We start from the raw sequence: 11,463 nt of genomic DNA on the forward strand, positions 1-11,463 counted from the left end.
AAGATCAAATTTCACCCAAACCCCAAAGAACCATCCAGTTCTAACTATACAAAAAAGAACATTTCTTATCAAAGCTATAATCACTTCACCTAATTGAAAGAGAAAAAAAAATCACTCTATGGACTTTTCTAAACTCGATCCTAATGCTCAACTGTTAACTTTGATCACTTGTAAAACCCCACTCCGGCCTATCACCCTCACCTTGACCTCCTTCCACCTATCGCATTTCCAACGCCCCTCCCCGAAGTCCCTCCTCCCTACGTTTTATCTTGGCCTGCTGGACACACTTTCCTCATTCCTGATGCAGGGCTTATGCCCGAAACGTCGAATCTCCTGTTCCTTGGATGCTGCCTGACCTGCTGCGCTTTTCCATCAACACATTTTCAGCTCTGATCTCCAGCATCTGCAGTCCTCACTTTCTCCACTTGTAAATTTCGCCCAGTGTGAATAAAAAACCTTTACCTCGCAGGAAGTCTTACACTCAAACTGCTTTAAAATGGTTTGGAGATGCCGGTGTTGGATGGGGTGTACACAGTTAAAAATCTCACAACACCAGGTTATAGTCCAACAGGTTTAATTGGAAGCATACTAGCTTTCGGAGCGACGCTCCTTCATCAGGTGCTCCGAAAGCTAGTGTGCTTCCAATTAAGCCTGTTGGACTATAACCTGGTGTTGTGTGATTTTTAACTTTTAAAATGAATCACCATGGCTGCAGAAATAGTTAAAAGTTAATCATTAAACCTCTTCAGATGCACAGCACGAAAATAAGGTGCTATTTGTTGTTTAAGCACCAATTGAACAACAAATTCTGGCACCCATATGTTAAATGTGTATTTTATGATTTCTTGTGTCAAACACCACTCTCAGAATGATATGGTCTGAGTACTTCCCCACATGTAAGCCCACGTAACATATATATGAAGAACTGGTCTTTGCTGTTATGAATCAGGCCAGTCCCCCTCAAAATATTTCAAGAAAGTAGCCCAGACCCTAACTTTGCTTGTTGTTTTAAGCAGGTGTATGCAGATATTCCAGGAGGGATGCAGCTGGTCAAACCACTTGGTTCTAAACAAAACAGAATTTATTTAAAAGGTTACCGAATGAAACACAAAAGAGAACAGAATACAGAATAACTTAACCTATCCGAAAACCCAACAGATTAATGATGCCAAGTGTTCCAAATACTTGCAACAATCCCCATAAACACCTCTTGGCACAAAAGGTAAAATCAAGCACAGGGTCTTACAGGAAAGATGTCAGAGAGAGAGAATCAGCATGGACCTGCTTCTTTTATGTCATTGTTTCTTGGATCAGCAGCCTCAAAACTGACAGACTGCTTTCAGCGAACAGCCAGACAATACCAGAGAGAAGCTGAGCTGGGAGCACTAGCCACTCCCCTTTCAATGTACACGTTTTCTTTTTAGCTTGAAAGCTTTTCGTCCAAGGCAGTATCTGTTGGTTATAATCAAATTGGCCCTAAAACTCTTCAAATCAGGAACTTTAGAATTGCTGTTTTCATGGTATCTCTGATAGAAAATGCTAAGGAGAGCATAACCTTGTTAAAGGAGCATCGTCACATTGTTGAGATAGATGCCTTACATATTATTAAGAACGTTAACTAGTTACAATGTTATAAGATCTCAGGCTTACATGTAGTCTGGGTTCTGTGCTGACTGATATTGCCGCTATATTAGATGACCATAACCCTACAAATCAATCTCAGAAATTATGACACATTCCATTGATCTCATTGTTCTGTGCTGTGACTACTAAAGTCGAATAAGTACTGTTATACTAGAACATCATATATTGGAATGTTATCTAACTGTCATAATGGTACACAGCCTTAGCATTGCTGCCTCACAGTGCTAGGGACCTGGATTCAATTCCAGCCTCAGGCGAACTGCCTGTGTAGAGTTTGCACGTTTTCCCTGCATCTGTGTGGGCTTCCACTGGGTGCTCCAGTTTCCTCCCACAGTCGAAAGATGTTCAAGTTAGGTGGATTGCTCATGCTAAAATACCGAAAGTATTCAGTAATGTGTAGGTTAGGTGCCTTTGCCATGGGAAATGCAGGGTTACAGGGATAGAGTGGGGGATAGGTCATGGTGGGATGCTCTATGGAAGGTTGGTGTGAACTTATTGGGCCGAATGGCCTGTTTTCCACACTGTTGGGATTCTATTAAAAAAAACTATTGAATAGATTTGGGATTTGCTCATTGTGATGCAATTCTGTCCATTTTAGCCACTGAAAATTACATTGTGTCATTTGGGTCATGTTTTGATTGTGTGAGTGAACTGCAAGTCCTTCCCTGACATAGTAGGTATTGGTTAAATGCACCAAAATGAGATAAGATTTGCTATTTATGTATGTGGTATATATTATTTTAACATTGTGGCTTAATTAATGCCAAACATCTTCTGAAACTAGCTTTTACAGGTAAAGGGCTGGATTTGGTGTTCCTGCCAATGGGTCCCACTTCTGGTTAAAGAACTGCTAGGAGACTAACATTGGTCTGATTGGGGAGACCTGACTAAGTTAAATATGTGGTCAGTGTCAAGCCTTCCCCAAGATTTTGGACCTGAGAGGGAAGTGCAGCATCCCATGAGAGAAATTGGCATGTCAGTGTCAGTGTCACTGGGAGTAGTGGCTGCTGCTCATACCGCACCTACCAGAGACACAGCATCAACGAGGAAACCAGGTTTCACCCTATGTGATGGAGGGCTGGAGGTTGCAAGGATTAACTCCACTGAAGAGAGGGTGAGGTAACTCAAGGGCATCAGCAGTGGATGGCTCTCTGATGGCAACCACTTCCCCACAATTTCTGATTCCTTGTCTGCCAATTTGGGCAATAAGTGTCATTGAAAAGAAGCACCTCATTGGAGGCCACTGGCAAACCTACTAGGGCGTACTGCTCAGGTTTTCTGACATCTTTGGAAGAATCTATGAGCCACCTTTTACATCCTATTTAGGTCAGGGATAATGACCATTAAGTGGCTCATCAATGAGCCTAATGAGCCAGTGCCAGGTTTCCCCATCAGGCGATTGCCAATGCTGAGTTCATGGGGGTCAGTTTTCCCAACTGAGGGTGCAGAGCTTCCCCAGCAATTATGGGGGCGTCACATTCTACCTAGCTGAGAATCTCATTCTTTAGGTGCCCTCATGTGGCACATTGGTAGTGTCCCTACCCCTAGTCTGGGAGGCCCAGGTTCACGTCACATCTGCTCCAGAGGTGTGTAATAATATCTTTGAGCAGGATAATCAGTAAAACAATTTGATAACAAAAATCCTTCAGCATCTATATATGTTGGGGATGCAAAAAAATTGCAAGTTTCAAAATTCTTTGATCTCTGATCTTTCTTTTAATTTCATCTTTAAATCCCTCTATTTTCTTTTCTATATCCAATATAATGTTCAATTTACTTCTCTAACATACACTGCTAGATCAGACTCTACACTTTGAGCTTAACGAGTTGCACTGTTCAAATACATGACAGATACGATGTTGAGGCGTAATTGACTGACAGGAATATTTGTCACAAGGCCAATGAAAGTCTATAACCAAATGGTAACGAACAACAAGTGCCACTTACCCTTTGGCCACAATAAAAGCTGAAATGATATCTGTCATTGTTAAACTAGCATGCCATTCAAATTATAATGAGTAATGTTATCAGATATTTCTAAAACTCAAATTCTTGAAATAAATTTATAGGGAGTCTCCAAAGACAATTAAGATAAAATATTTATCAAATAATTATTATCCATTTGCTTCCTTCAATATTTTTGAGAATTTTTTTTCAAAAATTTTAAGCTAATAATACAGGGAAGAATAGGAGTTTCAGAGTCACTGCTCCCAACAGTTCAACAAAGCCGAGCTATCTTTGTACAATTGATGAAGCGCAACCAATGAAATTCTTCCTGCATCATCAGCATGGGTTAAATTAACTCTGATTCATACTGCCCTTTTGTGTCATTAACATCAGTTGAAATGGAAAATAACACATTGAGAGGCTTTTTGAATACAGCTATGCTGGAAAGCTGGAATAATAACGGGAGAGTTGTTTCAGTGAGTGTGTAATTTCCACTGGTTATTGCTCCTTTGCAGTAATTCCTTCCATGATGTTGTCACTATTTAGTGTTTATGCCAAAAGATTTTGATGACTATCACTTTGGCTTAATCACGCACATTAAAGTGGCCGATAATGCAAAGCCTAGTGAAAGCAAAGTCAAGTTGAAATAAATTGAAAGGACAGCCGTAAAATAGATGTCACCAGCAAAAAGTGAACAGAAGCTTTCAGGAATTGCCCATTGAAATTCCTGAGGAACAACTTCAGGATCGATGTCGGGAAATGTCGAGGTCAATTATATAACATGACATTTGAATACACAGAAAGCCCAAAGATCAAGAGACATAGATTCTTTGTTCCATTGACATCATATTGTTACATGCAGAAAAAGAAATTAAAAATAAAAACGACTTAAACTATGTGCATGGACTGGCCATATGGGTTACTTTGAGCTGATGAATTCCTTTGCGTATCTGCCCTCCTTTCCATCAGGCCTCTCTTTACCAAAGACATTCTTTTTGTTCCAGCAAGAATACTTTAAACCATCCTAGCTGCCCAGTCACACTTTCACCCCCTGCTGATGGAGATCTGAGAGGACTGCTCAGCTCCCCTTGCTCAGTGTCCTCTGTCACTTTTATTACCTGCCACTAAGTGATCCTCTTACACACTTATCTGCTTGAAATTTGACTGTGTGCTGAGCAGTTGCATGATTAGAAGGTCCAATTGTGTCATGATGGCTAGAATATTCAAGTTCACATAAATAGGAGTGCTCTCTTTTTGCATCATCTGGGCAAATGATAAGGGTTGGGATTATATCCAGTATTGTCTTGAGAAGGCCTTTTCAGATTTTTATATGTACTGGTGTTTTCTGGGGGATCTGGGCTCTGTGGCGTATCTCCTGCACTGGGGTGCAAGACAGTTGGGTACCCAGGAGTTGTTTGATAGGTGGCACTAGTGCTTCAGTTTAGATTAGTTACAGTGTGGAAACAGGACCTTCGGCCCAACAAGTCCACACCGACCCGTCGAAGCGCCAACCACCCAGACCCATTCCCTACATTTACCCCTTCACCTAACACTACGGGCAATTTAGCTTGGCCAATTCACCTAACCTGCACATCTTTGGACTATGGGAGGAAACCGGAGCACCCAGAGGAAGCCCACACAGACACGGGCAGAATGTGCAAACTCCACACAGTCAGTTGCTTGAGGCGGGAATTGAACCCGTCTCTGGCGCTGTGAGACAGCAGTGCTAACCACTGTGCCACCGTGCCGCCCTCAGTTGCTAGTCCTCCCTGCAGCATTTCCAGGGCAGGAGCAGGTCTCCCCAGTCTGGATAAACTCCCTGGATTCTCAACGCTCCAGTCCCTCCAAGATTCCACAACACCAACTAAATCCACTTTACTCGAGCTAACAGACAGCAAGGTTCTGAAACATTTTGAATGAGCTACTTGCCTCCATGTCAGCCACTAGACTCCTGGCCTCAATCAAATCCCTGCTGGGAACTATTTTCTGCGGCTATCCCCAGCTATTAGTTCAATAATGCAAATGTGGCCACTTGTGTGCCCAGCACTACTGGATAACTCTATGCGGTTTAGGGTCCCACACATCCTGTAGCTTACTCTGAGTTCTGATATTCCAGTATTGAAGGGATCCCCTTATACTGATTAGAAGCTCAGTCCTGTCAGGCATGTGATCAGTCAATATTTTTCTTCTCAGCATTTCTCTCTCAGTCCTCATGGATGCCATCTTGAACACTTTGCTTAGCCTCATGTGATGCTTAGTGATCCATTCATTGACCTGGCATCCCCATCAGAAGTTATGGCAATACTGTGGGAATAGTCCATTGGAAGGACTGACTCTCACTCAAAGATGGCATAGCAATTAGAATAATCCATGATGAGTGATTTACTATTATAAGGATAAACTAGCCCTGGAAGGTACTGAGGCCACTTTTGTCTACTTTCAGAGGCAAGGTGTGCAGATGGTCACGCAGAGTAATGTTGAATCATTCCCCTATCCATTTCCCTCTGGATGTTAGGGAGTGGCACAGCTCTTGACAATTGCATTGACCTTGCTCCTGTGGGGTTTTGCCCCCAATATTGCACACTCAATCATTTTAACCCAACATGGACAAATCAATTATGGACTAAGCACCTGGACACAGTTGAGGCCTTTTGGTTATAGATGAAAATAGCCTGCATGAACTTAGTGAAGATTTCTGTGAGTATATGAATATGCTCAGACCCATTAATACTGGAATCAAGGACCATAAAATTCATTGCAAGAACCTTTGGAGATCTGTAGATGATCAGGGATGTCATACTGAGGTGAAGTCACTTCCCTTATTTGATCAAAATAAAACTCCCACCATTGTGTTAGTAGTTATTAATATTAACAGTCATCCTGAGTCAGTAACACAATGTTCTAGTCAAGGTAGTCACATTTGCAGTTATTTATTGTCCTGCTTGCTCATAGACTGTTACCAACAGTTGACCCTTGAGGCTGTCAGGAAGGATGAATTGCTTCACTTCTGTCTCATCATTACAAACCAAGTGTCACTTCTGTCTCATCATTATGAATCTCTTCCAGCACCTCAGTCATTTCAGTGCCTGTTTGGATTCCCTCATCAACTGGGGTTGCGTTGGTAGATTTTGGGTTTTTCAGTGATGGTGCAAGCTAATGATCCCCATTTCAATGAGCTGATCAGTTTGCGGTCCTTTTTCCGAGGTTGATGACCAAGGTGAAACCACACCATGCACTATCTGTCTGGACCTGGTCTTGATTTTACTGAAAAGTGCATCGATGACATTCGAATGAACCTTTGTTTGAATGGCATAGGATTTATTGTTGGAATGCTGCTTCTGACTAGGGGTATGGGCACGAATATGTTATCAGCCACACATCAGACATGTTCATACACACGTTCATCCTTCACCCAAGGGTGTCAGCATTTCTATCACAGCTGCCTGCCTTATACCAAGTCTGGAACTGAAACTGCATGAGGTCAGTGACCCATTGAATCTTTGTTGCCCCCATCTTGGTGAACATGTGAAAGCAATTGAGTGGGTTATGTCAGTAAACACTTCAAGCTCTGCATCAATCAGAGTGTCTCTGAGCCTCTGGGGGATAGCTCACCTCAATGCTAGTTGTCTGAGTTTCAAACTGGACTCATTCTCTATATTCCTCTCATTCAACTTGAGAGTCCAACTGGCATTAGTGATAACCATGTTATTTTGTCCTCGAACCTGTGACAGCATCCCTCCTCAACCAAGGAAAGTGTTGTTTTTTATCTGTGTGAAACAGAGTTGGAAATCTCCAGAGCCAAGGACAGGGTGTAAGACCAGCTCCTGCTCGAGTGTGCAAAAGGAGTCTTCATATTCTGGAATCTCAAACCTAGCTGGAGAGTAAACATCCTCATGAAGCTTTGTGCTGAGTGTCCAATAATTAATTTTTAAAAATCCTCATTTACCTGTCTTTCATCTTATGAAAATAATGGGACTTGCGAATTGGAAGGTCTGTCTGGATCTGTGAATTAAGTTTCATCGAAATCCTTTGAGACAATTAATAAAATGAGATAGCTTGTGTAGTAAGTGATTAAATTAATCACCATATTTTTTTTTAAATCTGTAGGTTAACAAGGCCTTTGAGAACTCCATTATGAGAAGCTGTCAAAGATGAACATGTGTTACTGCTATTATTCCATTGTCCCATCAAAACTTAATAATAGTGTTTGCCAATATAAAGCTCTAATCATACTTTTGTGTTGGAGCAGTGACTTATGGAGACAAGAAGGATTTGATAGATGCATTGGACTGAGTCATTGGTATAAATAATATACAAAACAGCTCAGTGTTCACTGTTTGAGAGCAATCTGGCCACTAAATCTCATTGCTTACACACACATATCTGGTTAGAACACACCAGGTAAACTGTGAACAGTTTCAGTCCCCTTATTTAAGAATACATATATTGGCATTAGTGTTACAGTCCAGATGAGCTTTGCAAGGTTCATCCCCAGTATGGGGGGACTGATTTATGAGATAAAGTTGAGTATGTTGTACCTGCATTCCTGGACTGAGAGACAGCCTCATTGAAACTTTCAAGATTCTTAGACAATTTGATCGGCTAGATGCAGTGAGATTGTTTCCCCTTGCAGGGGAGTCTAATAATCTTAGAATACGGTGTTACCTATTTAAGGCAGAGATAAAGTAGGAATTTATTCACTCAGCTAGTAGTGAATCTATGGAAAACCTTACCACAAAGGGCTTTGACATTGGGTTACTAAAGACTAAGATATACAGGTTTTTTTAAAAACAGTCAATGAGTCAATGATGATGCGAGAAAGGAAGGAAAATGGTGTTGAGGATTATCAGATCAGCCATGATCTCATTGAATAGCAGAGCAGATTCATTCAGCTGAATGGCCTACTTCAGCTCCAGCTCATCATCATGTAAGATCCATCTGGTAGATTTACAGGGAATGTGCAGAGCCTGGTTAGTCTATAGTGGCAGGGGAAATACCCCTGGTAGTCTAATAAGAAAAATAGTCAAACGAAACATAGTTTATTGCATACAGTACAAGTTACTTTGGGAGAATGGACATTGTTACAGAGACCAAGAGGAAGACCTCGAAATTAGATCTTACTACTTCAAATCTGTTCTCCTGCCCAGGTCTGTGTGACATTATTATATTGGGTGCTATTTAACACACTCCTCAGTATTAACTCTTTCAGACTCTTACAGCTTATACAATATTATAGACTTATCACTTGTCATTTTTACAGGTGCCACATTGCAACTGCCAAAAAGGTCCCTATCTGAGCAATGGTCCTGATGAAGGGCTTTTGCCCGAAACGTCGATTTCGCTGCTCGTTGGATGCTGCCTGAACTGCTGTGCTTTTCCAGCACCACTGATCCAGAATCTGGTTTCCAGCATCTGCAGTCATTGTTTTTACCTAATGGGCAGGTGAGCATGCTCCACATGTTGTACACCTTTCCTGACAGCAGTCATGATGGTTTTACTTTTACTGCTGTGCCATAAGCCGCCGCAAGAGGTGACAGGAGGGCTACACAGTGACAAGATCTATCTGCCGTTCAGCTGCCTCATAACTCTGGATATAAAAACAAAAGATGGTAGATGTCAGTAGTTATTGAAAAAATACAGATGGAGCTGGAAACACTGAGCAGATCTGATGGCAGAGAATCGAAACAAATTTTTCAGATCTCTGGGTATCATGTATGTAATATTAATTGCCCTACTGTTGAGAAGATAAATCCAGCAGACTACTGGAGTGTTTAAGCAATGCTTCTGCTGCCGGGACTGCACTGGAGCTGCCCTGTGTTAATCATTGGAGCTCATCTCATGATTCATTGTGGTCTGCTGCATCCCAAGAATACTTTCCTTGCCACCAGTGATACAGGAAGCAGCTGAAAAGCAACAGCAGCAGGAAGGGTGGAGGTAACCAACACACACTCCCTTTCCATTCATGCTTCAGTTATCTGCTGTTCAGACCATAACAACAAAGAATGCAATCCTAAATCTCCATTCACTAACAGTTCCACACTTTAACTCCCTCTGTAACTGCCCATCCCTGTACTCTCCTGGGCACAGGGCTACAAAAGAAGCTACTACAAAGTAATCGTTATAATTCATTTTTACCAATGCTAAATTATTAAATGCTCTGTTGCCTTTAGGAAGGCGAGGGTTGAATGCTATTATTCTAGACTATTAATTCAGACAAGTAAAAAATGAGGTCTGCAGATGCTGGAGATCACAGCTGAAAATGTGTTGCTGGTCAAAGCACAGCAGGCCAGGCAGCATCTCAGGAATAGAGAATTCGACGTTTCGAGCATAAGCCCTTCATCAGGAATGAGAGAGAGTAGCCAAGCAGGCTAAGATAAAAGGTAGGGAGGAGGGACTTGGGGGAGGGGCGATGGAGGTGGGATAGGTGGAAGGAGGTCAAGGTGAGGGTGATAGGCCGGAGTGGGGTGGGGGCGGAGAGGTCAGGAAGAAGATTGCAGGTTAGGAGGGCGGTGCTGAGTTGAGGGAACCGACTGAGACAAGGTGGGGGGAGGGGAAATGAGGAAACTGGAGAAATCTGAATTCATACCTTGTGGTTGGAGGGTTCCCAGGCGGAAGATGAGGCGCTCCTCCTCCAGCCGTCGTGTTGTTATGTTCTGCCGGTGGAGGAGTCCAAGGACCTGCATGTCCTCGGTGGACTGGGAGGGAGAGTTAAAGTGTTGAGCCATGGGGTGGTTGGGTTGGTTGGTCCGGGCGTCCTTGAGGTGTTCTCTGAAGCGTTCCGCAAGTAAGCGGCCTGTCTCCCCAATATAGAGGAGGCCACATCGGGTGCAGCGGATGCAGTAGATGATGTGTGTGGAGGTACAGGTGAACTTGTGGCGGATATGGAAGGATCCCTTGGGGCCTTGGAGGGAAGTGAGCGTGGAGGTGTGGGCGCAAGTTTTACATTTCCTGCGGTTGCAGGGGAAGGTGCCGGGGGTGGAGGTTGGGTTGGTGGGGGGGTGTGGATCTGACGAGGGAGTCATGAAGGGAGTGGTCCTTGCGGAACGCTGATAGGGGAGGGGAGGGAAATATATCCTTGGTGGTGGGGTCCGTTTGGAGGTGGCGGAAATGACGGCGGATGATACGTTGTATGCGGAGGTTGGTGGGGTGGTAGGTGAGAACCAGTGGGGTTCTGTCTTGGTGGCGGTTGGAGGAGCGGGGCTCAAGGGCGGAGGAGCGGGAAGTGGAGGAGATGCGGTGGAGGGCATCGTCGATCACGTCTGGGGGGAATCTGCGGTCCTTGAAGAAGGAGGCCATCTGGGTTGTGCGGTGTTGGAACTGGTCCTCCTGGGAGCAGATGCGGCGGAGACGAAGGAATTGGGAATATGGGATGGCGTTTTTGCAGGGGGCAGGGTGGAAGGAGGTGTAGTCCAGGTAGCTGTGGGAGTCAGTCGGTTTATAATAGATGTCTGTGTTGAGTCGGTCGCCCGAGATAGAGATGGAAAGGTCTAGGAAGGGGAGGGAGGAGCCTGAGACAGTCCAGGTGAATTTCAGGTCGGGATGGAAGGTGTTAGTAAAGTTGATGAACTGTTCAACCTCCTCGTGGGAGCACGAGGCTGCGCCGATACAGTCATCGATGTAGCAGAGGAAAAGATGGGGGGTGGTGCCAGTGTAGTTGCGGAAGATGGACTGTTCCACATATCCTACGAAGAGGCAGGTATAGCTGGGGCCCATGCGGGTGCCCATGGCAACTCCTTTAGTTTGGAGGAAGTGGGAGGATTGAAAAGAGAAGTTATTCGGGGTGAGGACCAGTTCAGTCAGTCGAAGGAGGGTGTCAGTGGAAGGGTACTGGTTGGTGTGGCGGGAAAGGAAGAAGCGGAGGGCTTTGAGTCC

The sequence above is a fragment of the Hemiscyllium ocellatum genome, chromosome 30 (genome assembly GCF_020745735.1).
Source record: "Hemiscyllium ocellatum isolate sHemOce1 chromosome 30, sHemOce1.pat.X.cur, whole genome shotgun sequence".
Taxonomy (NCBI): domain Eukaryota; kingdom Metazoa; phylum Chordata; class Chondrichthyes; order Orectolobiformes; family Hemiscylliidae; genus Hemiscyllium; species Hemiscyllium ocellatum.